Source organism: Haliotis cracherodii, unplaced genomic scaffold, assembly GCF_022045235.1.
Source record: "Haliotis cracherodii isolate W230 unplaced genomic scaffold, xgHalCrac1.p SCAF_10, whole genome shotgun sequence".
Lineage (NCBI taxonomy): Eukaryota > Metazoa > Mollusca > Gastropoda > Lepetellida > Haliotidae > Haliotis > Haliotis cracherodii.
The window spans coordinates 23,918,186-23,945,026 of NW_027266265.1; positions in this window are offsets into that span (position 1 = coordinate 23,918,186).

Genomic DNA, 26,841 nt, shown 5'->3' on the forward strand with positions numbered 1-26,841 from the left:
GTGACAAATCAAGAGCAGAATAAGTTCCAGTAGCGGGATGTAGATATGTGTCTGATCCACCATTATATATGCATAAATTATTATTTGAAATGAAGTCTTCCAGGAGTTTCCCTTTGTTGTTTGTATCTCTGCTACCCCACAGAGGGTTATGCCCATTCAGGTCACCCATAATGACACAGGGTCTTGGGAGCTGATCAAACAAATCCTGAAGATCAGACTGCTGAAGAGGAGACGATGGTGAAATGTATAAAGAGCAAAGTGTGAAAGTTATATGTAAAGACAGACGGGCAGCAACAGCTTGAAGGTTGCATTTAAGAGGGACGGGGCTATGGATGACATCCTGCCTCACCAAAATGGAAGCGCCACCTGTCGCCTTGTCACCTGGAGGTGAAAACGAATGATACGAATTGTACTGACGAAAATCAAATTTATCTGTATTTTTAAGGTAGGTTTCTTGTAAGCTAAAAGCTGATGGTTTAAAATCTTGTGATAATAACTGTAGATCATTGAAATTGTTCCTAAGTCCTCTGCAATTCCATTGTATTAAATTAGTGGCTCCACTCATGGAGGTTCAACTGGGAGACGTGAACGAGTAGAAGGAACATTCCCATGTACTCAGCATTCTGCTTACAAGAGACATATTTAAAGCAGACAGACCAATTTAACTTACGTCAGTTTAATGCGTATCATTCGTTTTCTCCTCCAGGTGATAGAGCCTCAGGAGGATCTTCAATCATTGTGTGACAGAATGATATACACAGTCCTGTTGTGCTTAATACTAATCTGCAAGCCGTTGCAGTGCGACTTACTCTGCACGTTGCATTTACACTGTGCTCTCTTTATATTCCACCGTCGTCAGCTCTCCAGCAGTCTGAACTTCAAAATCTCTACGATCTCATGGGTGATTTGAATGGACACAATCCACTCTGGGGTGGTACACACACAAATGCTAAAGGTAAAGTACTTGAAGATTTTATAATTAATAATGATCTTTGTATCTTTAATGATGATGCACACACTTATCTGCATCCAGCAACTGGGACTTACTCTTCATTGGATTTGTCCCTTACTGATTCTAATCTACTCAATGATTTCGATTGGTCTGTCCACAATGATCTTTGTGGAAGTGACCACTTCCCTACTATCCTATCAGCTGTAAATCCGTCTGATGTTCCTCCTTCTACACGATGGAATTTTACAAAGGCCAACTGGTCTTTGTTTCAAACAATGTGCCAAACTGAAATAAAACCCGAATGTTTTACTGATGCTGACGATCCTATTCAGGATTTTTCTGATGTTTTAAATAGAATTGCTGACGAATGCATACCTAAATCCTCTACAATTCCACATATACGTAAACCTCGAATGTAAACAGGCTAGAAAAGTGAGAAAAAAGGCAGAGAAATATTTTCGACGCCACCCAACTGTCCATAATTTAAATAAATTTAAAATGTTAAATGCTAAAGCTCGTCGAGCATTTAAACAGAATAAACGCCAATCATGGCAAAGCTATGTCTCGAAAATAAATTCCCTTACTCCAATATCTAAGGTTTGGAATATGGTACAAAGGATTAAGGGCAATGGATCAAAATCTAGTGTTCATCATCTTAAGGAGGGTGACACAATATTTACCGATAAAAGAGATATAGCGAATAAATTGGGAGAAACTCTTGCTAAACATTCTTCCTCATCAAATTATACACCAAATTTTCAAAGATTTAAAGACCAACAAGAAAAAAAGAAAATTAATTTTAATTCTAATAATGGTGAGGATTACAACGAAATTTTCTCCATCCATGAGCTGCATACCGCCCTTGGGCAAGCTCATGACACTGCCACGGGTGCTGATAATATTCATTATCAGTTACTCAAACATTTACCCGAGTCCTGCTTAGAAACATTATTAAATATTTTCGATCATATCTGGGCAACTGGGAATTTCCCTTCATCATGGCGAAATGCCGTTGTTATTCCAATTCCAAAACCTGGCCGTGATCATACTGATCCTTCTAATTATAGGCCGATATCGCTCACTAGCTGTGTATGTAAGACCATGGAAAGAATTGTAAATAACAGACTTATATGGTATTTAGAAACCAATAATCTTTTAACAAATATTCAATGCGGTTTTAGAAAAAATAGAAGTACAGTTGACCATTTGGTTAGACTGGAAACATTTGTGAAAAATGCTTTAATAAATAAACAACATGCGGTATCAATATTTTTCGATTTAGAAAAAGCGTATGATACCACCTGGAAACATGGAATTTTAAAAGATCTTTATGACATGGGTTTGAGAGGGCGTTTGCCACATTTTGTAGATCAGTTTTTAACAGACAGAAATTTCCAGGTTCGTGTGGGATCCACCTTGTCTGATTTTTACGATCAAGATCAAGGTGTCCCACCAGGTAGCATATTATCAGTAACGTTGTTTAGCATAAAAATTAACGGTTTGGCTAAGGTTTTAAATGACTCTATTGACGGGTCTTTGTTTGTTGACGATTTTAATGTATCATGTCGAGGTAAAAATATGCCCACGATCGAGAGACAATTGCAACTTTGTCTGAATAAAATCAATGTTTGGGCAGAGCAGAACGGATTCAAGTTTTCTAAATCTAAAACTAATTGTATTCATTTCTGTCGAAAATATAAACCGCATAAGGACCCAGATTTACATCTAGCTGGAACTCCAATTAAAGTTGTAAAAGAAGCTAAATTTTTAGGAATAATTTTTGATCATCACCTTACTTTCCTACCGCATATTAAATATTTGAAAGCTAAATGTCTGAAGGCACTAGATTTATTAAAGGTTGTTTCTAATTCCAAGTGGGGAGGAGATCAAACGACCCTCCTTCACTTATACAGATCACTTGTCCGTTCTAAGCTCGATTATGGCTCCATCATCTATGGTGGAGCCTGTAAAAGTAATCTTAAATTACTCGATCCCATTCATCACCAGGGTCTAAGACTTTGTCTTGGATCTTTCAGAACCTCTCCCATAGACAGTCTGTACGTTGAGGCCGATGAACCACCACTTAAACTACGCCGAACTAAATTATCTTTGCAGTATATCACAAAATTATATGCTAATCCATCTAACCCTGCTCACAACTGTGTGTTTAATCCGCTTTACGAGGATCTCTACAGTAAGAAGTCCTCTCTTATTCCGCCTCTTGGGATAAGAATAAAACCTTTAATTTCTTCTGCTGGTATTCAACTGGAAAATATTTCTCCTTTCCGCCTGCTTTCTTCACCTCCTTGGCAATTGGTAAAGCCACGGGTGGATCTTACATTATCTAAACTAAAAAAATCGGACACTAATCAACTTCAATATCAACAGGAATACAATCAATTAAGGTGTGAATATGATACCTATAAATCTATATTTACAGATGGATCCAAGGATGGTGATGCTGTTGCCAGCGCCACCGTCATTGGATCCAGAACTATATCAACTAGATTACTAGATGACTCTCCAATTTTTACAGCAGAATCAAAGGCCATTTTAACTGCTTTAGAATATATAAATAACCAATCTAAACATAAAGAATTCATTATTTTTTCAGACTCCTTATCCTGTCTTCAGGCTATTAAAAATAATTCGTGTCAGCATCCAATTTTACTCGACATCATAGAACTTCAAAATGATCTTGCGACTGGCCAATATGACATCGTCTTTTGTTGGTTACCCAGCCATGTTGGAATTGTTGGTAATACAATGGCTGATGCTGCTGCAAAAGCAGCACTCAACAAATCTGTGACACCACTTCTTATACCATACAGTGATTTTAAACCTGTCATTAGATGTTTCATCAGAGATCTAATGCAGCAGAAGTGGGACACCCAAGTGGGTATGAATAAATTACATGCAATAAAAGCAAATATCGGTTATACCTACTTGGGATGTCAGTCCAGATTTGAAGAGGTCATTTTAAGACGTTGTCGTATTGGCCATTCCCGGTATACTCATGAATATATTTTAAAAGGTGAGGATCCTCCATTCTGCATCCCTTGTGATGAAAGAATCACGGTCAAGCATGTCCTGCTTGACTGTGTTGATTTTTCCATCACAGGGGTAAGTATTTCAAAGTTTCCACTATGAAGGACCTTTTTACACAGGTAAGTTCTCATTTTATTCTTGGTTTTTTAAAAGAAATCGAATTGATTCATAAATTTTGATCATCCTGTATTGTAAATAAATAAATTCACTTTTACTATTGGTAAAATAAATCAGTAACTGAGATTGTTAGTGGCTATATCCTCAAAGGGGGTTGAAGTAGTGTAAAATTATTGTCCCCCTGAGAGAGTATGTAAGACCACGTCTTTCAAAGTATATTTATTTCAGCCACGTTTTTATTCGTAGTATATATGTTCGTTTAACTTTGGCTAACCTTGTCAATAATCGCCAACAGCTGAAGGGATGATGTAAATGCGGCTGGGGTCCATGCAGGTAGCAAAAGTACTGTAAGTCCCCATGGACCCTAGCATGGTGATCTACCTTCAGCTGCTGGCGATCTGTAGCCCATTTTTATATTGTATCGTCATGCATTGTGCTATGCTCATTTATAATTCCTTACTAGTTTTATATCTTTTTCTGTGATAAGTCTAGTGATTTTACTGTCCTTCGTTGACAGGTTTTTATAAAAGTTTAAATATATGTATTATGTTTAACTATTGATAGTCACGATATGGCTGAAATATTGCCGATGTGACTTAAAATTTAACTCACTCACTCACTCACTCTTACGACCAGCAATGGGGTGCTGTGGAAATATTCTACCCCGGTTCCACACGGGGGAAGAGCTATTAGCGCTACCCAGCACTCACCACGAGGAGGTTGCTCTTCACGAGTGCCCAGACAGGGTGGAACCCACACGAACCTGAAATTGTCGGTCTGTTAAAAATTTGGATATAAATTGAGGCAAACGGCCTCTTAACCCCAAATTATGTAGATCTTTTAAAATACCATGCTTCCAAGTGGTATCATACGCTTTTTCTAAATAAAAAAAGATTAATACTGCATGCTGATTATTGACAATTGCATTTTTGACAAAGGATTCTAAACGTACCAGATGATCAATGGTACTTCTATTCTGACGGAAACCACATTGTATGTTACTTATAAGATTGTTAGTTTCCAAGTACCACACCAGTCGATTGTTTACCATTCGCTCCATGGTTTTGCACACACAGCTAGTTAGTGATATTGGTCTATAATTAGAAGCATCACTATGGTCCCTACCAGGTTTAGGTATGGGGACAACTATAGCATTACGCCATGAAGGAGGAAAATTTCCTGACGTCCATACCTCTAATATCAAATTTGTCAGTGTCTTTATAATATGTTTCTTGTAAACATAATGCAGATGGTTTAAAATCCTGGATTAAGAGTTGTAAATCATTATAATTATTCCTAAGTCCTCTACAGTTCCATTGAATTAAATATGATGATTGAGTCATGGTGGCTCAATTGGTGATCTCCCACGTGAACGTGAGGGAGAGGAACTCCTTCTGGTCTCCAAAGACGGAGTTACCTCCATGTCCAGAAGTTCAAAGGAGTTGTGAACTGGTACCTCTGGTGGAGAGGGTACCCTGGCAGCTTGTCTGTTCAGTTTTTTCTTTCCTTTTTTGAAGAGTGTACAATGTCAACGGCTGGTGCTGGAACAGCTGGGTCAGATTGACCCACATTCTGATTACTGGTCTGAGTTTCTGCTGTAGAGTAACTGATTGAGTAACTAGGCAGATGTTCAACTGACTTTGGAGGAGTAACTGATTTGGTTGGAACTGGTTGATCAGATATAATCCAAGACAAATCAGTCTGACAATGAATAGAGGAAGTAGCGACAGTACGGGAAACAGCTGCAGAATAATGCAAAGTTGAGGGAGATGTTGACTGTTTTTTTACAAGTTGTTTTGCATCATTGTAGGAAATGTTTTGTTCACATTTAATTTTGATTATTTTAGATTCTGTCTGCCACACAGGACAGGACTTGGATGAGGCGACATGGTCATTGCCACAGTTAGCACATTTGGCGGCATTTGTACAACTGGTTCCATCATGATCGCCACCACAGCGAGAACAAACCACTGAGTTACGACATGATTTTGAACCATGTCCAAAGTGTTGACAAGTGAAACATCGGAGTGGATTGGGGACATACACCTCCACTCCGATGATGTTATAACCTGCTTTAATAGATTGGGGAATAGATGAGCGTGCAAAAGTCAGCATATATGTATTTGTATTTTGAATGCCACTCTCTTTCCTCACGGTAAAGCGTTTAACAGCCGTGACAGCCTGATCCTCCAACTCTGCAGTGATTTCATCTTCTGACATATCCGCCAGGCAACGAGCTCTATCGCGAACTATACCTCTGCAAGAGTTCAATGTCCTGTGTGCGGACACAACAACCTCAACATTTGCAAATACATGAATGGACAAAAGATTAAGAGATTGCTGCCTCCGCACACATTCCACCAAGAGGGAACCACCACGGAGACGCGTGACATTCTTAACCTCGCCACAAATCCCAGAAACGGCTTTTGAAATCGCAAAAGGGTTGAGTTTAAGGGGAAGGTTGATCCTGGGACTCAATAACCAGAAATCTAGACCACGAATCTATGTTTTGAGACACACTGTCCGTTGAATTGTCAATTTCTAGTCTTCTCTTTTTTTCATTTCTATTGGAACCAAGTTGTGGGAGAGACATGATGACAGAAAGTAGTTCAGAACTCCCGCTCCCCACCCGCCATGAGTGAGTGAGTGACTATTGCTTAACGCCGCATCAGCAATTTTGCAGCTATTCGCGGCGAGAAATGTCTTTTTTGCCCACCCGCCATGGAGCGTCAACAAGGACGGTGTCACATTGCAACGGATATCCAAGATGCAAACACCAGGGATACAGGGGTTCTATACTCCAGCAAATATGACGCGAATAGCTACATTTATCTACCAACTCTATGCCAGACTGGTTCCGCCAATGACAGAAGTTGGAGACATATATTATTCGGAGGTCAACATCACCAGATTGGCCCATGAGCCACCGCCTTCTGGCGTAAGACTCTAGGCAATTTATATAATCCAAAATAGTTAATTCACACAAATTATGCATGGCCAAGGCCAAAATATACATCAAAATACAACACATGTGTGTATATACAATATTACGCAGAGGGCCTGGCATGACCAGCCGATTGATAAGACCGGGCCCATCTTACCACCCGTCTAGGCGAAGTAAGGGTCGAAGTAGTGTGTTGGGCAAAGGAACACAGTTCCAGGAACCAGTGCCCTCAACTACCAGAGTGAGTGAGTGAGTTAAGATTTAAAGTCACAGCGGCAATATTTCAGCCATATCGTGACTTTCAAAAGTTATATATAATAAATACATGTAAACCATAAAAATCTGTCAACAAGGGACAGTAAAATAACTAGACTTATCACAGATTAGTATTTAAAACTAGCAGGGAACCATAAAAATACATCACTAGACAGGACAATACATTATAAAATGGGCTATAGATCGCCAGCAACTGACGGTAGATCTTCATACTGGACCATGGGGACTTACAGTACCTTTGCTACCTGCATGGACCCCAGCCGGATTTACATCATCCCCTCAGTTGTTCGCGACGATTAGGGAATTTAGCTGAATTTAAAAGAACATATATGCTACGATTAAATGACTTGCAACTTCGAATGATATGGACTTACTATGCCCTCTCAGGGGGACAATAATTTTACAGTACTTTAACCCCCGTCAAGGGCACAGCCAATAACAATCTCAGTTCACAATTAGACACTATCAAATTAAGAAACAATTATGTACATCAAAATTTATTTATCAGTTCAATTTCTTTTAAAAATGCAATAATTAAATTAGGACTAATATTGGTAAAAAGATCCTTAAGCGATGATGATTTGAAATATTTATCCCTTGTGATGGAAAAATCAACACAGTCAAGCAGGACATGCTTGACCGTGATTCTCTCATCACAAGGGATGCAGAACGGAGGATCCTCACCTTTCAACAAATATTCGTTGGTGAAACGGCAATGGCCAATACGACATCGCCGCAGAATGACCTCTTCAAATCTGGACTGACAAACCAAGTAGGTGTAACCAATATTTGGTTTGATTTCGTGTAATTTATTGATACCTACTTGGGTGTCCCACTTCTTTTGCATCAGATCTCGCATATATGATCCAATCACAGGCCTGTACTCAGTGTATGGAACAAGAAGTGGTGTCACAGATTTGTTGAGAGCTGCTTTTGCAGCAGTATCGGCCATGGTGTTACCAACAATTCCGACATGGCTGGGTAACCAACAAAAAACGATGTCGTATTGGCCAGTCGCTAGAGAATTATACATTTCAATAATTTCGAGTAAAAGTGGATGTTGATGTGATATATTATGAATAGCCTGCAGGCACGAAAGAGAATCAGAAAATATAATAAACCTCTGATATTTTGACTGTGTACTAATATATTTGAGAGCTATGAGAATGGCATTGGCTTCTGCTGTGAAAATAGAACAGTTATCAGGTAATCTGTATGAGAAAGTCTTGGATCCAATGACAGTGGCACTGGCAACGGTGTCACCATCCTTGGATCCATCTGTAAAGATTGATTAGTAAGTATCATATGAATTTCTTAATTCATTATATTGTTGTTGATAAACCAGCAGGTTTGTTTCAGATTTCTTTTGTTTAGTTAAGGTTAGGTCCACCACTGGTTTCACTAACTGCCATGGCGGAGAAGACAAAAGCTGAGTAGGGGCTATAGTGTCAAGATTTATTTTAGCAGCAGAAATATGGTATTGTAATCTTATTCCAAGTGGTGGAATAAGAGATGATTTTTTGTTATAGAGATTTTCGTAAAGGGGATTAAAAACACAGTCATATGCTGGATTCGAGTGATTAGAATATAATTTAGAGACATATTGTAAAGACAATTTTATGCGACGGTGTTTTAGGGATGGCTCATCAGCCTCCACATACAGACTATAGATGGGTGAAGTCCTGAAGGCACCAAGGCAAAGCCTCAGACCTTGATGATGAATTGTATCCAATAATTTTAAATTACTTTCACAGGCTCCACCATAAATGATGGAGCCATAATCCAGTTTAGATCGGATAAGTGCTCTGTAAAGTTGGAGGAGGGTTTTCTGATCCCCTCCCCACTTGGAATTTGAAACAACTTTCAGCAAGTCAAGTGCTTTCAGACATTTATTTTTCAAATACTTTATATGCGGTAAGAAGGTCAAATGGTGATCGAAAATGATGCCCAAAAACTTGGCCTCCTTTACAACTTTAATAGGATTGCCAGCTAAAACTAGTTCTGGGTCTTTATGAGGTTTGTATTTTCTGCAAAAGTGGATGCAGTTTGTTTTAGATTTTGAAAACTTAAAACCATTTTCTAATGCCCATTTATGAATTTTATTTAGACACAATTGCAGTTGCCTTTCGACAGTATTCATATTTTTACCACAGCATGAAATATTAAAATCATCAACAAACAGTGATCCATCAATTGAATTGCTTAAAACCTTTGAAAGGCTATTAATTTTAATACTAAATAAAGTGACAGACAACATACTGCCTTGTGGGACACCCTGATCCTGATGATAGTGATCAGACAGGGTAGAACCCACGCGGACCTGAAATTGCCTGTCGGTTAAAAGCTCAGATATGAATTGCGGCAAACGGCCACGTAATCCAAAATCGTGTAAATCTTTTAAAATACCATGTTTCCATGCAGTGTCATATGCTTTTTCTAAGTCGAAAAAGATAGACACTGCATGTTGTTTATTTATTATTGCATTTTTAACAAATGATTCTAATCGAACCAAATGATCGATGGTACTTCTGTTTTTCCGGAAACCACATTGTACACTACTGCCTAGAAGTTCATTCCCCTTACACGCATGGGCAACGCGTTACGCAACCAGTGTGCATCGGGTTGGTCACGCGTGTGATACCCGTGTGCAACGCGTTGCACACGGGTGTGCACCCCGTCCGCCACTCGTGTGCAACGCGTGACACACTCATTAGAGAGGGAACAAACTTTTGACCAAAGGAGTACCCGTCTTAAGCTGAACCTGGAGGTGGTAACAAGGAGAGAAAATTTTGTTATCCTGACGAAAAATGATAATGCACATGTATTTCCTAATGTCTCCTTTCTTTATGTGATTTTGTGGGAATAACATGAATACTGTTGTGATCAAATAGATGTGTTTTGTTTTATACGACCATTGCTTCTAAATCCGATGGTGTTAAGAGAATACATGGTCCTGGAACATGTTATTGCAATTGAAATGCTTTTATTGTGATTTGACATTAACCGTCTGTAGTACGACTTTCAGTGATAATATGTATGAGGTTTGGCGGCGCATTGTTTTTATTGGACCCTAATTACTTTATGATGACTTGGACTCTTTATCACAGCTCCATAGTAGTGAGGCTGGAAAAGAGCAGCATGTAATTAATGGTTACAGGCCGGCAAAGCCACATTTCGAAAATAGATAGCCCAAATTGATGTGGCTCTCGCGGCAATGGTTATGGTTGCGTGATTGTATAATGTGGCTCTCGCGGCTATGCTGTCAAAACATGCTTTGTGATTCTAACAGGTTACCGTATATAACAAAACAAGTCTTGTTTTCTCATTTATTATTCAACAAGGATAACATATTCATCAAAACTTTACATTGATGAATATGAATAGCATATGAATATCATAATGGATTTAATGTCATTACTGCATTACTGCAATACGTGCATCGATTGCCTTGTACTTCTTTCTTCGTGAAGGTTCTCACCGCTGGTGAGAGAGTCTCAGGACTGCAACCTCTTTGAGTGACTGTTCTCGCTGAAATAGCTTCACTACCTCGTAGATGTTCGGGTGGCACTTCTTGGCAAGTTTCTTTATCTTGTTGTGCCACCCTTCCAGGGGATTCTGGGAGTATTAAATTAGGAGTATAATTAAAATGTGGGACACTCATATACAGGTATTGGTAATCGGATTAATTAATTACCCGCTAGAATAGGTGAAATGCACTCAGCTGAAAATGTGGCTCTACCGGCAATAGCCATTTCTTAAATGTGGCTCTCCCGGCTAGACACCTAATTAATGAGGGTGGGTTATATCATTGAGGATACACTTGAGGGAGAGAATACTAATTACCGTACTACAGGAAGAGACCTGTAGACGTAAGCGCGGGGTTGTGTTTTAGCTGGCCGTTCGATAATGGCCGCCAGGAGAAGTGAGCTTTGACTGCGTCATCTAAAATAAATAATAAGATACAGCAGTGTTATTTTCACGGTCTGTTGAATAAACTCCCAGTGCAACGGTCAATGTATCTTCTACTTGATCCTTGATACATCATTTTGGCATTCACAATATATAGTATTTTAACGTACAAAAGAGCACTGATCTAAAGCAATTCCGCGGGAGTAGTTGTTACCTGTGCATTACTGTATTTTCTCAGTGAGTACCCGGATGATATAGCAGAAATCTAGACTTGTTCGCGACCTGTGCTCGCCATTCGTAAGCGCATTTTTATTGAAAGTAGAAGGACATATGGTCACACTGATCAACAAAAATGAAATACAGTTTTTGAAATGTAGGTATATTTGTGGGGAGCATCGGTAATGGTGATGCAGTTTTGATAAGTCACTTGCTTGGTAATTGTGCGATCTTCGTGTAGTCTATTTTGACTTGCAACACAAAGTAAATATTTCATCTGCACATTGCTTATTTTACCGTGTGTATATGTTTACATTCAAAATGTAAACAGATTTCACTAAGGAAATGTATTAAACGCCTAAATATTCAGTTTATTTTACAAATTAACTGAAAAATATGTCCATCTTTATTAATATGATAACGAATTCCAAATATTTGTTTATGTTTAATATCATCACCAAGTACAGTTCTGTATTGTTTGGCTTCATTTCTTAGGATAATTAATATATTGTGATGTGTTTAAGCTCTTTTGGTCGTCTTTATCATTTTTAGTCAGTCCGTTAAATAAATGAATGGATTATTCAGTCAATTTGTAAAATGACTGAAATATTTAGATATTTAATAAATTGCCTGAGTGAATCATATTTTACACATTGACTGTAACATATACACGCTTACAAAAGAAAATACTTGTGAAAACAACGTCTATCGCGCATCGAAAAACTTCCCAACCAAACGAAAAGGAACAAGAATGATTCTGTTCAAAGCTGCAGCGAATGAATGAAAACAAAATGCAAATATCATTATAACAACCTACCAAAGTTATAATGTATCCGGGAATATCAACATAAAGGAACAATATCCATTGCGTCTGCAGCTGTACAAAAATACTTATTCGATGTCAAATGTCTATGTGAGAATCAAATACTTTAATAATAATTATTTGGAAACAATATTTGGAATATATATGAAATATATTAAAATATTTAAATGTATCGTTTTTAAACGTTATTTAAATGTATCGAATATTGTAACCCGTGTTTGTTTCTTAACTGATCACTTAGTTTGTTTCAGTTGTTTCACATAGGTGCCAAGTTAGCTGAGAAAGCCCACGTGACAACTATTTTTATAATGTCCACGGTTCTTAAAAACATACATTGAGTTAGATAACAATGAACAACCAGTCAGTGTATTATCGGTTACCCTTTGAACAAAGTATGTTGTTTTTACATCTGTACTTCACGCCATGATATGAGTGTATTCCCTAGGTTTAGTAACCCTACCTTCACATGTAAACACTTACTTTTGACATATCCACTGTGCAAGATAACAGTAATTAATCAATCAACGTATTTCCTGTTGATCCTTTGATGTCTGGGAATGATCAGTTGATTTACAAAAAAAGTAAATCAACTGATCATACATCTCTTGCTGGGCTGCCACGTGCATAATTCACATTCCACCTCACTTCAAACCTGGATTTAGATTAAATAATTACCCCAGGTACAAGAAAGACCAAATTTGAACCTTTATCCGGTAATCTGAGTGGTGCTACAACTGAGTATACATAATATAAATTCATTAACTGAGCAGCATGTGAATAACGACAAATACAGAAGTGTAGGGTTATACCAGAAAATGTGGATGACAACAAGGGAGTAGTAATTGTATCATCCACGCAATCCGAAATCCGCAAATGCTTTCACTCAGGGATACTTTTTTTTATTATCAAACTGTAACAATCAGGGGTATTTCCAAATAACGACATCCGATGAGCTTTCGCCGTTATTTGTCTGTTTGTTTAGGCTGAAGAAATTAATTACCATGCGCCCTTTGTTGAAATCTTCTTAGATCACGGGTAACCAATCAGTTTTCAAAAATGCTTAAGTTTATTTAGCTGTCCTTGCAGACTGGTAGCCCAGTCTCTTGTCACGCTCGGTTGCGTTAACGAGCAAATTGACTCACGGCAGCTAGTAAGCCCAAGCGGAAATCCAAAGGTCGTATTACCTGAAGAATCAACCTGCATTTGCGAAATATCTACTTCTCTTAAAATCAATATTTCTCCCAATACTAAAATTCAGAACTTTCTAACCAAGGATTACCAGTTGAAACTGGTCGATGGCTGAACATTCCCAGGGAAGACAGCCAGTGTCCACTCTGTGATTCTATCGCTGTGGGAGATGAATTGCATTATTCATTCCGATGTGAAGCTTTACACCAACGGCGATATGAACTCTTAAATAAGCAATATCTTAAGTTTCCAAACATTTAAGAAAATTATGACCACTAACAGTGTAAGAAATCTAAAAGGCCTATCTAAATTCCTTAACAATTTGTACAATACAATTGGTAAATTGTATTAGTATCAACGTATCCTATTTTTATTATTTTTGTTAAATTGTACATAATAAAAATTGTAGATAATTGTATGTCATGTTATTCTAAGAATAAATGAGTTTGTGTTTGAGTTCGACACCCGAGAAGAAGCCAGAGATTAGTGCTCCTTTTTGAATAGATTACAATCATGTGTTTTAGGGTTAGCTGTGTTGGCTTAAACGTATTTTTATTTCAAAAGAAATCTGGATCGGTAAACAAGCAAAACTTGCTTATGTAATACCTCTCCAGGTAACAACTTAACAACAGCTGGATATATATATATATATATATATATATATAAGAGAGTGATGAACATAAACATACAAAATGCACAAATGAAATACACGAAGCCAGTACACTGAAGCAAGTGGTGTCTGTGAAATAAGGTAATGCAGTTTTCCTTTACTACATGCATAAAATTAAGCTACTCAAACCTTTTGCTTTTGACAATGATGTCATGAACTGATTTAAGAAGAGTCATGTTTGTAGAACTGCTTAACTACTGCCATGTAATATCATGTTTAGACCATACCCATGTGTGTAGAAATACACAGTGTTTCTGATATTATCGTATTTTTTAACAGTTATAGAAAAAGTGAATTGCATCTTCAAGGTGATATCCACAAGTGCAGTCTGGTATGTCTGATACATGTCGTCTAAACTTATCAGCGTTTAAGTCACTGCAGCCGAGCCTAAGGCGACAGTGGACAATTTGGCATGATCTATGAAAATATTTGAAGTCAAAATTATTAATAATTGCATCAGAACGATTAATTGAGGATTTGATTTCTTTTAATGAGCGAGCATTAGTTACTTCATCGGATAGAGGGTTCCGCAGGTTGATCATATCCAGAAGAAATGATAATAAGCATAGGTCTGTGTTCTACATTTGATTGTTTGTATGTTGAATCTTTTTCTAAGGTTATATTTGCTGTTATCAGAGAATTGAATATACACTTTTCAAATATTTTGGCTAAGCAACTTGTGAGTGCTACAGGTCTATGATTTGGGCATTCATGTTAATCGCTGACACTGACACCGCATCAACCCGGCAGTGGACTTGACACAGTTATTTGCGCACTGATTATATAACTCCTACAGACAGGTGGGGTGGTTGTTCAAAGCGAAACGGACGACCCCGTCTGTTATCTAATAAATGCTGTGCGGCGCCTTTGATCTTGCCTCCAACCATACACCTTATAGTAGTAAACGACGATCAGGATGGCCTGGAAATAAACACAATTCTGTCTGCCCAGTGTATCCACAATTAACTAGAATGCTTCATATCTACAAATATATATATAGAAAATTGCATCAGTGTGGTTTATGATGTACAATGCTTTCATACGCTTGGTGAGGCAGACTGAAATTGAACATTAGGATAACGTCAGCAGGGATAAAAGAGGTCATACCAAAGAACTTTATTTACTAGTGGAAAAATCAGACATTCCGATCAACCACTACAAGCCCCGGCCGGATCTCAAGGTTGACCAGATCAACACCCCAAAGGAATATCTCTACGCCAAACAAGGAGTCCCTTTCGTCACAAGAAGGGGGGACAGGACATCGAGTAAGACATCACAAACTACACAGACTTGTACCACTTCTTCCAGAGTAGTGGCGTACCGACCTCAAACCACTTTGTCGCCAATACCGCCGCCCTCCTTGCCAAGAGTCTCTACCAGAATCCCGACCCCCCAGGATGAGAAGCTGACCAAGAGACTACTACAAGGACTAAACTTAATTTTTTTTATTTTTTATTTTATTTTACTTTTTTTTGGGGGGGGGGGGGGGGGGGGGGGGGGGGGGTGTTTGCACTTCTTTATTTAATCATTACGCTTTTTTACCCTAATAGTATTAGTGCTTCCCCGTGTGCGAGATAGGCTAAAGTCGGAAAGCGCACGTTAAATCTCCGAGGTACCTGTCTACCAGAACTTTATTTGCTGTTCTGGTCATACATAAATATATGTAAGTTACGTACATGGGGAGGCTAGATTATTTACAGCTTACAGCAATATAGTGCAAATATTATGTTCAATAAAAGAAAACGTTGATAGATCTATAACACACTTTTTGTACTTTTAAACAAACTGTGGACTTTTAAGACATTTTCGCTTATTGTAATAACATCTAGCTAACCAATCATGTCTATCTATGAAATCTACAAGCATAGTTGCTGTCAAACCTAAAAAACATATACAGGGAGGTAAGTTTTGACTTGCCAAGCCCCTTAAGGTGAGTTTACTTTTAAACTGTCAAAAGCTATTGTCCCTTCAATACTAGTATAAGTCTGGAAGCTGTCTCTCGGACTGTTATGAGTTATGATGTATTTTATGATATAACTGGGGAATGTTCAAATTAGTTACTGTCATTTAATCCAACGTTCTAACTGTCAACTGTCTCAACAGGATCATAGGTTTGGTTATATATCTCCTCCCTGTCTCTATGTCTTAAGTTGTTAATCGGTAACTGCGGTCCAAATGTATCAACTTATTCATCTGTTGTTGCAAACTTGACTGATTTAAACATATCTTATTGATCATGAACTACTCAGTCAGTCAAGCACCTGTATCAGAAATGTAAAACCAGCCATGTTTCATGTAGTCCCAATATCACTGAAAAATGCCGATGTAACGTGACATATAAATTTACTCACAGACAATATATTTTTCGTGAGAGTGAAGCACAATTTTATTAAAGTTTTATTAACAATTTCATAAACTATAATAATATTAATATTAAAATTCATCATCACTTGCCAAGTTTATGAAAATGTCCCCATTTGGGAGATGTCACATATAAACAAGGATTCGAACTAAATTTGATCGTCTTTGACATTGAGGTTTATCCCCACTTTGCCAGCAAACTGCAGAAGATTAACAGTGAGTGAGTGAGCATCGTTTCTATGTTTATACAAGAAAAGATGTCATGCCAAAAACGCTCACAGTAGTTAGTGAGTAAACTCACGACCCGTCATGACCTGGTTGAGTGACTTCCTCCAATCAACATGAAAGGATTACCCACAGAGAAAGAAAGGATTAAAGTCACCCATAAATCTTATCCTAACGTAGTACTCCAACTTCTAAATGCCTCTCAAAGAAGGATTAAAATCCTAAAGATATCCTATCTACGTGGTATAGGTACTCACAACCTCTAATAATAAACTGTTACGTTTGGTATCCCCAGCAATACTCACCATGGTCACTGGGCAAATGTAAAAATCACAAACCCTAACGAGATTCTGTCAACATGGTCACACCCGGTGATTGTGAAGATCTCAAATTCTATCAACTGTCAGACAGCATGGCTGTTCATATTCATTTACAACATCCTCTTATAATTAGTATAAAAGTGTCCCACACAAAACCTTCTTTTATTTATTCTTTCAAAATACAACACAGAAAGTGGGGTGTGGGGAAATGGGACATATTCCTACGTGAAATAATGAGACATTAGTAGTGGTGACGGCTATATCATAATTGTACTGTCTAAAGCATAAATTTGGCGAACGAAAAACGTTATATTTGCAATCAAATGGAATGACTCGTGTGGGCAAATGAATATGTTCGCAATCCACAAACAATCATTTTATTAATGGCGAACATTGACCAACCTGCGACAATCGTGTCAACACGGGGGTTCCCCTAGCAATAAACTCGCATCTAAATTCACTACTGTTCTACTGTCGGCTAGCCACAATGGCTAGACTGGACCCTAGTGGAATGGTTCATGCCATAAAAGTCTAGCAACCGAACACTAATTAAGATGGGCCGACCTTGTATTTACGGTCTGGTGAGCACAGCTCAATGGCCGCTCATTAACTCAAATTTCACATCTCACTGTTTTGTTTTATCTCACTATTCATTTGATACATTTGTCAACTTCAACTGGAACCCGGTCCCGTGTTACACGCGTGGCACACGCGTGTGCAACGGGTTGCACACGCGACGCACACCCGTTGCACACCCGTGTCCAACGGGTGCTCACCCCGTGTGCAACCCGTTGAGCACCCGTGTCACATGCGTGTTACACGCGTTCTCAACGCGTGTTAGGGGAATGAACTTTTAGGCAGTAGTGTATGTTAGTAATGAGATTGTTTGTTTCTAAGTACCAAACTAATCGATTATTAATCATGCGTTCCATGGTTTTGCAGACGCAGCTTGAAAGTGATATCGGTCGATAATTTGAAGGGTCTATATGATCTCGCCCATGTTTGGGTATTGGAATAACTACAGCATCGCGCCATGAAGGAGGAAATTTCCCAGACATCCAAATTTGATCATAAAGAGACAATAATGTTACTAAAGATGATTCTGGTAAGTGTTTCAGGAGTTGATAATGAATGTTATCAGCTCCGGCAGCCGTATCATGGGCTTGTTCAAGGGCTGTATGGAGTTCATGAATAGAGAAAAGTTCATTATAATCTTCCCCGTTATCTGAATTGAAATTAATAGTTTTCTTTTCTTGCTGTTTTTGATATTTTTGGAATTTAGGATCATAGTTAGTTGAGGAAGAATGTTTAGCCAAAGTTTCACCAAGTTTGTTTGCAATATCAGATTTATCAGTTAGTAGTACATCCCCATTTTGGAGATGGCGGATGCTGGATTTGGAACCCTTACCTTTAATTTTCTGAATCATGTTCCAAACTTTAGACATTGGAGTACGTGAATTGATTTTTGAGACATAAGTTTGCCACGATTGGCGTTTATTTTGCTTAAAAGTACGTCGTGCTTTAGCATTTAACATTTTGAATTTATTCAAATTATGGACCATTGGATGGCGACGGAAATAGTGTTCAGCCTTTTTCCGTGCCTTCCTTGCTTGCTTGCAGTCATTGTTAAACCATGGTTTACGGAAGTGTGGATTTGCAGAGGACTTCGGAATACATTCATCAGCAATTTTGTGAAGCTCATCAGAGAAGATCTGAATAGGATCAGGAGCGTTGATAAACAAATTAGGAGTTAATTTGTTGGAGGACAGTAATTCAAACAAAGGCCAGTTTGCTTTAGTAAAGTTCCATCGTGATGATGGCTGAATATCAGAAGGGTTAACCGTTTTCAGAATGGTTGGAAAGTGGTCACTTCCACAGAGGTCATCGTGGACTGACCACTCAAATTCATTCAACAGATAAGAGTCTGTAATCGACAAATCGAGGGAAGAGTATGTACCTGTACCGGGATGTAAATATGTCCTGGAGTCATCATTAAAAAGACATAAAGCATTGTTAGAAATAAAATCTTCTATACTCTTCCCCTTAGTGCTGGTATGATCACTACCCCATAATGGATTATGGCCATTCAAATCACCCATTATGATACAAGGCTTAGGCAGTTGGTCGTAAAGTGCTTGGAGATCAGTTTGCTGAATAGACGAAGATGGAGGGATATATAGAGAACACAAAGTAAAAACAATGTGTAAAGTTATTCGGACAGCAATGGCTTGGAGAGGAGTATGAAGAGGAACAGTACTGTGGATGATACCCTGTCTCACAAACACTGAAGAACCTCCAGTGGCCTTAGCCCCTGAGGGGGGAAAAGAAGTGATAAGAAGTATATTGTCTGATGTCGGTGTGATCGGTGTTTTTCAAGTAGGTTTCCTGAAGACAAAGAGCTGATGGTTTAAAATCTTGTAGTAGAAGTTGTAGATCATTATAATTATGTCGGAGTCCTCTGCAATTCCATTGAATGATGTGACTTGAGCAGCTCATGGCGGCTCAACTGGGGATCTTGAGCGGGAGGGACATCCACTCTCATGGACTGGTTGTGTGAGAGTGACGTCCATCTCCAGAGGCTCAAACGGATTATGAACCTCTAAATTGGTTGTCACAGGAGAAGGCACCTCCAAGTGTTGGAGTGTTCTGGCTTTTCTCCTCATTTGCTTTTTAGCTGATTTCGATAAATGGGCTTCGCCCTGAAATGTTTTTAATTCCTTTATAGGGTCACGGTCTAGATCAGAAGGTGTAGAGTGAAAGTTTTCAGTTTGGGTAGCAGAAGTTGATATTGCTGGATAGTTTTGAGAAGCCTCAATGGTGTCATCTATGGTAATTTGGTCATCCTTCAGCCAAGAGATAGAAGTCTGGCATTCTATGGAGACTGTAGTTACCTTGGTACATGGAACCGGAGAAGAAGAGATCGCAGCTGAATAGCTTTTAGAAGAAGTTGTTTGTGGAGGAACTGATAACTTTTTAGCTTCTGTGTATGAAATGTTATTAGTATGCTTGAGTTTCAATATTTTGTTTTCAAGAATAAAAGCAGGACATGCTTTTGATGAGGACAAGTGCTCCCCGTTGCAGTTGGCACACCGGATCGCATTTGTGCAGTCTGAACTCTCATGAGTTTCACTGCAACGGAAGCACCTTGTCTTGTTAGTGCAAGTCTTGGCACCGTGACCAAATTTTTGACACTTGTAACATCGGAGTGGATTTGGAACATAGACTTCCACTCCGATGTTAAAATAACCTGCTTTTATTGACTTTGGAAGGGTTGTGAGAGCAAAAGTGAAAAGGTAGGTTTGAGTATTGATAATTTTTCCATCTTCTGCTTTTCTAGTAAACCGCTTAACTGCGGTGACACCTTGAGGTTTTAATTCAGTTGTGATCTCTTCTTCTGTCATATCTGACAGACAGCGAGCTCGATCTCGAACGATGCCCCTACTAGAGTTCAGTGTCTTGTGCACTGAGACAACAACCCGTGTATTGACAAACTGCTGGAGGCCCAACAGATTGACAGATTGCTGTCTCCGTACACATTCCACAAGGATTGATCCACCACGGAGACGTGTGACGTTCTTAACTTCCCCACAGGCACTTTGGATACCCTTGGAGATCGCAAACGGGTTAAGTTTTAAAGGACTATCATCTATGGTTGAAATGACTAAAAATCTTGGCCAAGATTCTGACAGTATTGGATATTCCTCATCAGATGATGAAGAAAGGTGCCTTCTTTTATTAGCTTGCGATGAACCAGTGAGTGTGTTGGTAGCCATGATATGAGAATATTGTTCAGCATTTCTGCTCCCCACCCGCCATCGAGTGTCAACAAGGACGATGTTGCAGTGGAAACCAGTCTGCAACATCAGGGTTACAGGAATGTGATACTCCAGAAATAAAGACGTGAATAGCTGATGTTAATAAAAGAGAAATGTCAGGCTGGTTCGGCCCATGGCATTTTCCAATAAAAACACAGAATTCAGCGGTCCGTATCACCAGATTGGCCCATGAGCCACCGCCTTCTGGCATAAGACTCTAGGCAAACGTTTACAGAATAATTTGGGATGTCAAACATGTAATACATGACCAAGACCAAATAATACATTAATAGAAATCACACTTGTGCAAATACGATATTATGCACAGGGCCTGGCATGACCAGCCGATTGATAAGACCGGGCCCATCTTACCACCCGTCTAGGCGAAGTAAGGGTCAAAGTAGTGTGTTGGGCAAAGGAACACAGTTCCAGGAACCAGTGCCCTCAACTACCAGACTCCCGTCCTCCGCCGTCACAGGGACGCAACCCACGGCAAACAGGTTGCCCATTTTAGTCGCCTCATACGACCAGCAATGGGAGGCTGTGGAAATATTCTACCCCGGTTCCACACGGGGGAAGAGCTATTAGCGTTACCCAGCACTCACCACGAGGAGGTTGCTCTTCACGAGTGCCTCAACTACCAGACTCCCGTCCTCCGCCGACACAGGGACGCAACCCACGGCAAACGGGCTGCCCACTTTGGTCGCCTCTTACGACCAGCAATGGGGTGCTGTGGAAATATTCTGCCCCGGTTCCACACGGGGGAAGAGCTATTAGCGTTACCCAGCACTCACCTCGAGGAGGTTACTCTACACGAGTGCCAGTGTATTGTTGAGTAGCCATGATAGAGAAAAGTGATTCAACATCCCGGCTCCCCACCCACCATGGAGTGTCAACAAGGACGATATTGTAGTGGAAGCCGACTACAAACACCAGGGTTACGGGGATGCTATACTCCAGCAAGAAGGACACAGGTAGCTATATATGTCAAACAGAATAAAAGTCAGGCTGATTCGGCCCTTGACAATTATCTCAAGACAAATAGAACCCGGAGGTCAATAATGCCAGATTGGCCCATGAGCCACCGCCTACAGGCATTGGACTCTAGGCAAAGGTACAGCCATACATTTATAATGAGCAATATTCAAAAGTACTTTCTATAAGTAATACAATGTATGTAGCATGCCAGGGCATGACATGACCAGCCGATTGATAGAACCGGGCCCATTCTACCACCCGTCTAGGTGAAGTAAGGGTCAAAGTGGTGTGTTGGGCAAAGGAACACAGTTCCAGGAACCAGTGCCCTCAACTACCAGACTCCCGTCCTCCGCCGACACAGGGACGCAACCCACGGCAAACAGGTTGCCCATTTTAGTCGCCTCATACGACCAGCAATGGGGTGCTGTGGAAATATTCTACCCCGGTTCCACACGTGGGAAGAGCTATTAGCGTTACCCAGCACTCACCACGAGGAGGTTGCTCTTCACGAGTGCCAAACAATATTCAGTGTTACACGTACCGCAACAGCCTGAAGAGGGGTATTTAGAGGAACAGGACTGTGAATGACGCCCTGCCTCACCATAACAGAAGAGCCTCCAGTTGCTTTATCCCCTGCAGGGGAAAAGCAATGGTAGGAGTCGTACATTCGTAAATCAAATTTATCTGTTGCTTTTAGGAAAGTTTCCTGTAAACATAACGCTGATGGTTTTAAATCTTGAATGAGTAGCTGAAGGTCATTAAAATTATTCTGAAGTCCTCGACAATTCCATTGTATTAGGTTAGCCGAGCAACTCATGGTGGTTTGACTGGAGATCGTGAACGGAATGAAGACCCTCTCCGTTGAATTGGCGGAGATGGGGTGACTTCCATATCTAGAGGTTCAAAGGGGTTATGAACCTCCAGAGGGACTGTCAATGGTAAAGGCACCTCAATGTTTTTCAGGGCCTTAGAATCTTTTTTCCTTTGGCGTTTTCTTTCTTCTTTGGACATGGATACATTTTTCATAGCAGGGATAGGTTCAGGTGCAGGAGCAGATTCAGGCAGAGGTTCTGTAGAAAGTACAGTTTGTGAAGCTGTTGAAGATGAAACGTTTGTAGTAACTGGAAACAAAATGGTCTGCTCGTCTGAGACCCAGTTAAGAGCTGTTTGGCATGCAGCATCAACTTTGAGAGGAGACGAGGAGACCGCAGCAGAGTAGGTCAACATGCTAGAGGAAGTGGGTGACTCTTGGTTTAATAAATTCTTAGCAGCTGTGAATGAAATGTCGTTAGTGTGTTTGATTTTGAGAATTTTTGTTTGTCTCACAAAACAGGAGCAAGATTTAAAGGAAGACATGTGATCGCCGCTGCAGTTTGCACATTTGATGGTATATGTGCAGTCTGTGCTATCATGGGACTTACTGCAGCGGGAGCAAACAGGCGAGTTACGGCAAGATTTCGCACCATGTCCAAACTGTTGACATTTGAAACAACGGAGTGGATTTGGTATATATACATCCACTCCGATGTTAAAATACCCTGCTTTAATAGATGTTGGAATCTTCGTGAGAGCAAACGTGAATAGATAAGTGTTTGTTTTTATGAAATTCTCACCATCTTTCCTGGAGAATCTTTTCACAGAGGTCACGCCTTGATTCTTCAGCTCTGTTGCGATCTCCTCCTCAGACATATCAGAAAGACATTTCGCACGGTCCCGTACAATGCCACGACATGAATTCAGAGTCTTGTGCACCGAGACAACAATCTCAGTATTTGCGAAATGATGTGCCTGGAGCAGATTTAGAGATTGCTGTCTCCGTGCACATTCCACAAGCAAGGAACCGGACCGGAGACGAGTAACATTTGAAACATTTCCACATATGCCTTCAATTGATTTGGAAATTACAAAGGGGTTGAGTTTCAGGGGTTGACCATCAACTCCTTCTACAACAAGAAACCGTGGCCAAGAATCGATATTTGGTACAGTATCTTCATCAGAAGATATTGCAATATCTGTGTCTACATGCCTCCTTTTAGTTTTAGATCTAGAACCAGAGTGAAGGGGGGTAGCCATGATGAAAGAAAGATGTTCCACACCCCTGCTCCCCACCCGCCATGGAGTGTCAACAAGGACAGTGATGTAGTGGAAACCGACTACAAACACCAGGGCTACAGGGGTGCTATACTCCAGCAAAAAGGACACAGGTAGCTATTTTAGTCAAACAGGGTTAAAAGTCAGACTTGTTCCGCCCAAGACAGTTATCTGATGACAAATAGAACCCGGAGGTCATTGATGCCAGATTGGCCCATGAGCCACCGCCTTCTGGCGTAAGACTCTAGGCAATTTATTCCCTCCAAAATTGTTAGTTCATACAAGTTATGCATGGCCAAGATCAAAATATACATTAAATACAACACAGGCGTGCATATACAATATTACGCAGAGGGCCTGGCATGACCAGCCGATTGATAAGACTAGGCCAATCTTACCACCCGTCTAGGCGAAATAAGGGTCGAAGTAGTGTGTTGGGCAAAGGAACACAGTTCCAGGAACCAGTGCCCTCAACTACCAGACTCCCGTCCTCCGCCGACACAGGGACGCAACCCACGGCAAACGGGCTGCCCACTCTGGTCGCCTCATACGACCAGCAATGGGGTGCTGTGGAAATATTCTACCCCGGTTCCACACGGGGGAAGAGCTATTAGCGCTATCCAGCACTCACCACGAGGAGGCTGCTCTTCACGAGTGCCCTAAGAATTTGGCTTCCTTTACAACTTTAATGGGAGTGTTATCTAAAATTAATTCTGGATCTTTATGGGGTTTATATTTTCTACAAAAATGTATGCAGTTGGTTTTAGATTTTGAAAATTTAAAACCATTTTCGAGACACCATTTCTGGATTTTATTTAAACATAGCTGTAGTTTCCTTTCAATAGTATGCATGTTTTTGCCGCGACAAGAAATATTAAAATCATCCACGAATAAAGATCCATCAATCGAATCATTTAAAACTTTAGACAAACTATTTATCTTTATACTAAACAATGTGACAGACAAGATGCTTCCTTGTGGGATACCCTGATCCTGATTATAATGATCAGACAGGGTAGTGAGTGAGTGAGTTAATATTTAAAGTCACATCGGCACTATTTCAGCCATATCGTGACTTGAACAAGGTAAACATTTATATTATATATATAAACCTGTCGCCGAAGGACAGTACAACAATTAGCAATATATCACAGATTATAATTTTAAAAACTAATTTTAGAGCAATAAAACGATCAAATTATATCAGACGACACAGTATAAAAACGGGCTGTAGATCGCCAGCAACCAAAGCGAGGCCACCATACTAGGGACCATGGGGACTTACGGTACTTCTGCTACCTACATGGTACCCAGCTGGATTTACACCATCCCTCGGGCTACTGGCGATGATCAGAAAGATTAGCCAAACAGTTAAAATCAACAAAAATGCTACGAATAAAATCACAGCAAAATGAAAAGATACTTTGAATGATACCGGACTTACGTACCTTCCCAGGGGGACAATTGTTTTACGATACTTCAACCCCCTGTGAAGATACAGACACCAACAATCTCAGTTATGATTTCATTCCACCAAATTAAAATTCATTACTTTATACTACACATATTATAATCAAAATTTATCTATTAATTCTATTTCTTTTAGTGAGTGAGTGAGTTAATATTTAAAGTCACATCGGCACTATTTCAGCCATATCGTGACTTGAACAAGGTAAACATTTATATTATATATATAAACCCGTCGCCGAAGGACAGTACAACAATTAGCAATATATCAAAGATTATAATTTTAAAAACTAATTTTAGAGCAATAAAACGATCAAATTAAATCAGACGACACAGTATAAAAACGGGCTGTAGATCGCCAGCAACCAAAGCGAGGCCACCATACTAGGGACCATGGGGACTTACGGTACTTCTGCTACCTACATGGTACCCAGCAGGATTTACACCATCCCTCGGGCTACTGGCGATGATCAGAAAGATTAGCCAAACAGTTAAAATCAACAAAAATGCTACGAATAAAATCACAGCAAAATGAAAAGATACTTTGAATGATACCGGACTTACGTACCTTCCCAGGGGGACAATTGTTTTACGATACTTCAACCCCCTTTGAAGATACAGCCACTAACAATCCAAGTCATGAATTCAATTCACCAAATTAAAATCACTTTCTATAAACTATACATATTATAATCAAAATTTATCTATTAATTCTATTTCTTTTAAAAAAACGATGAGTAAATGAGCACTGATACTAAAAAGATCCTTGATGGACGAAACTTTGAAATATTTATCCCTTGTGATGGAAAAATCAATACAGTCAAGCAGGACATGCTTGACCGTGATTCTTTCATCACAAGGGATGCAAAATGGAGGATCCTCACCTTTCAATAAATATTCGTGGGTATATCTGCTGTGGCCAATACCACATCGTCGTATAATGACCTCTTCAAATCTGGACTGACAGCCCAAGTAGGTGTAACCGATAGATGGTTTAATTGCATGTAATTTATTGATACCTACTTGAGTGTCCAACTTCTTTTGCATTAGATCAGTAATGTAACATCTAATTATGGGTTTATAATCAGTGTATGGTAGAAGAAGTGGTGTCACAGATTTGGTGAGTGCTGCTTTTGCAGCAGCATCGGCCATTGTATTACCAATGATACCAACATGGCTTGGTAACCAACAAAAGACGATGTCGTACTGGCCAGTAGCAAGATCATTTTGTAGTTCAATGATTTCACGTAAAAGTGGATGATGACAAGAGATATTATTAATTGCCTGAAGACAGGAAAGTGAATCAGAGAAGATAATGAACCGTTTATGTTTAGATTGGGTATTTATATATTTAAGAGCAGTTAATATTGCCTGTGATTCTGCTGTAAAAATAGAACTGTCATTCGGTAATCTAGATGATACGGTTCTGGATCCAATGACA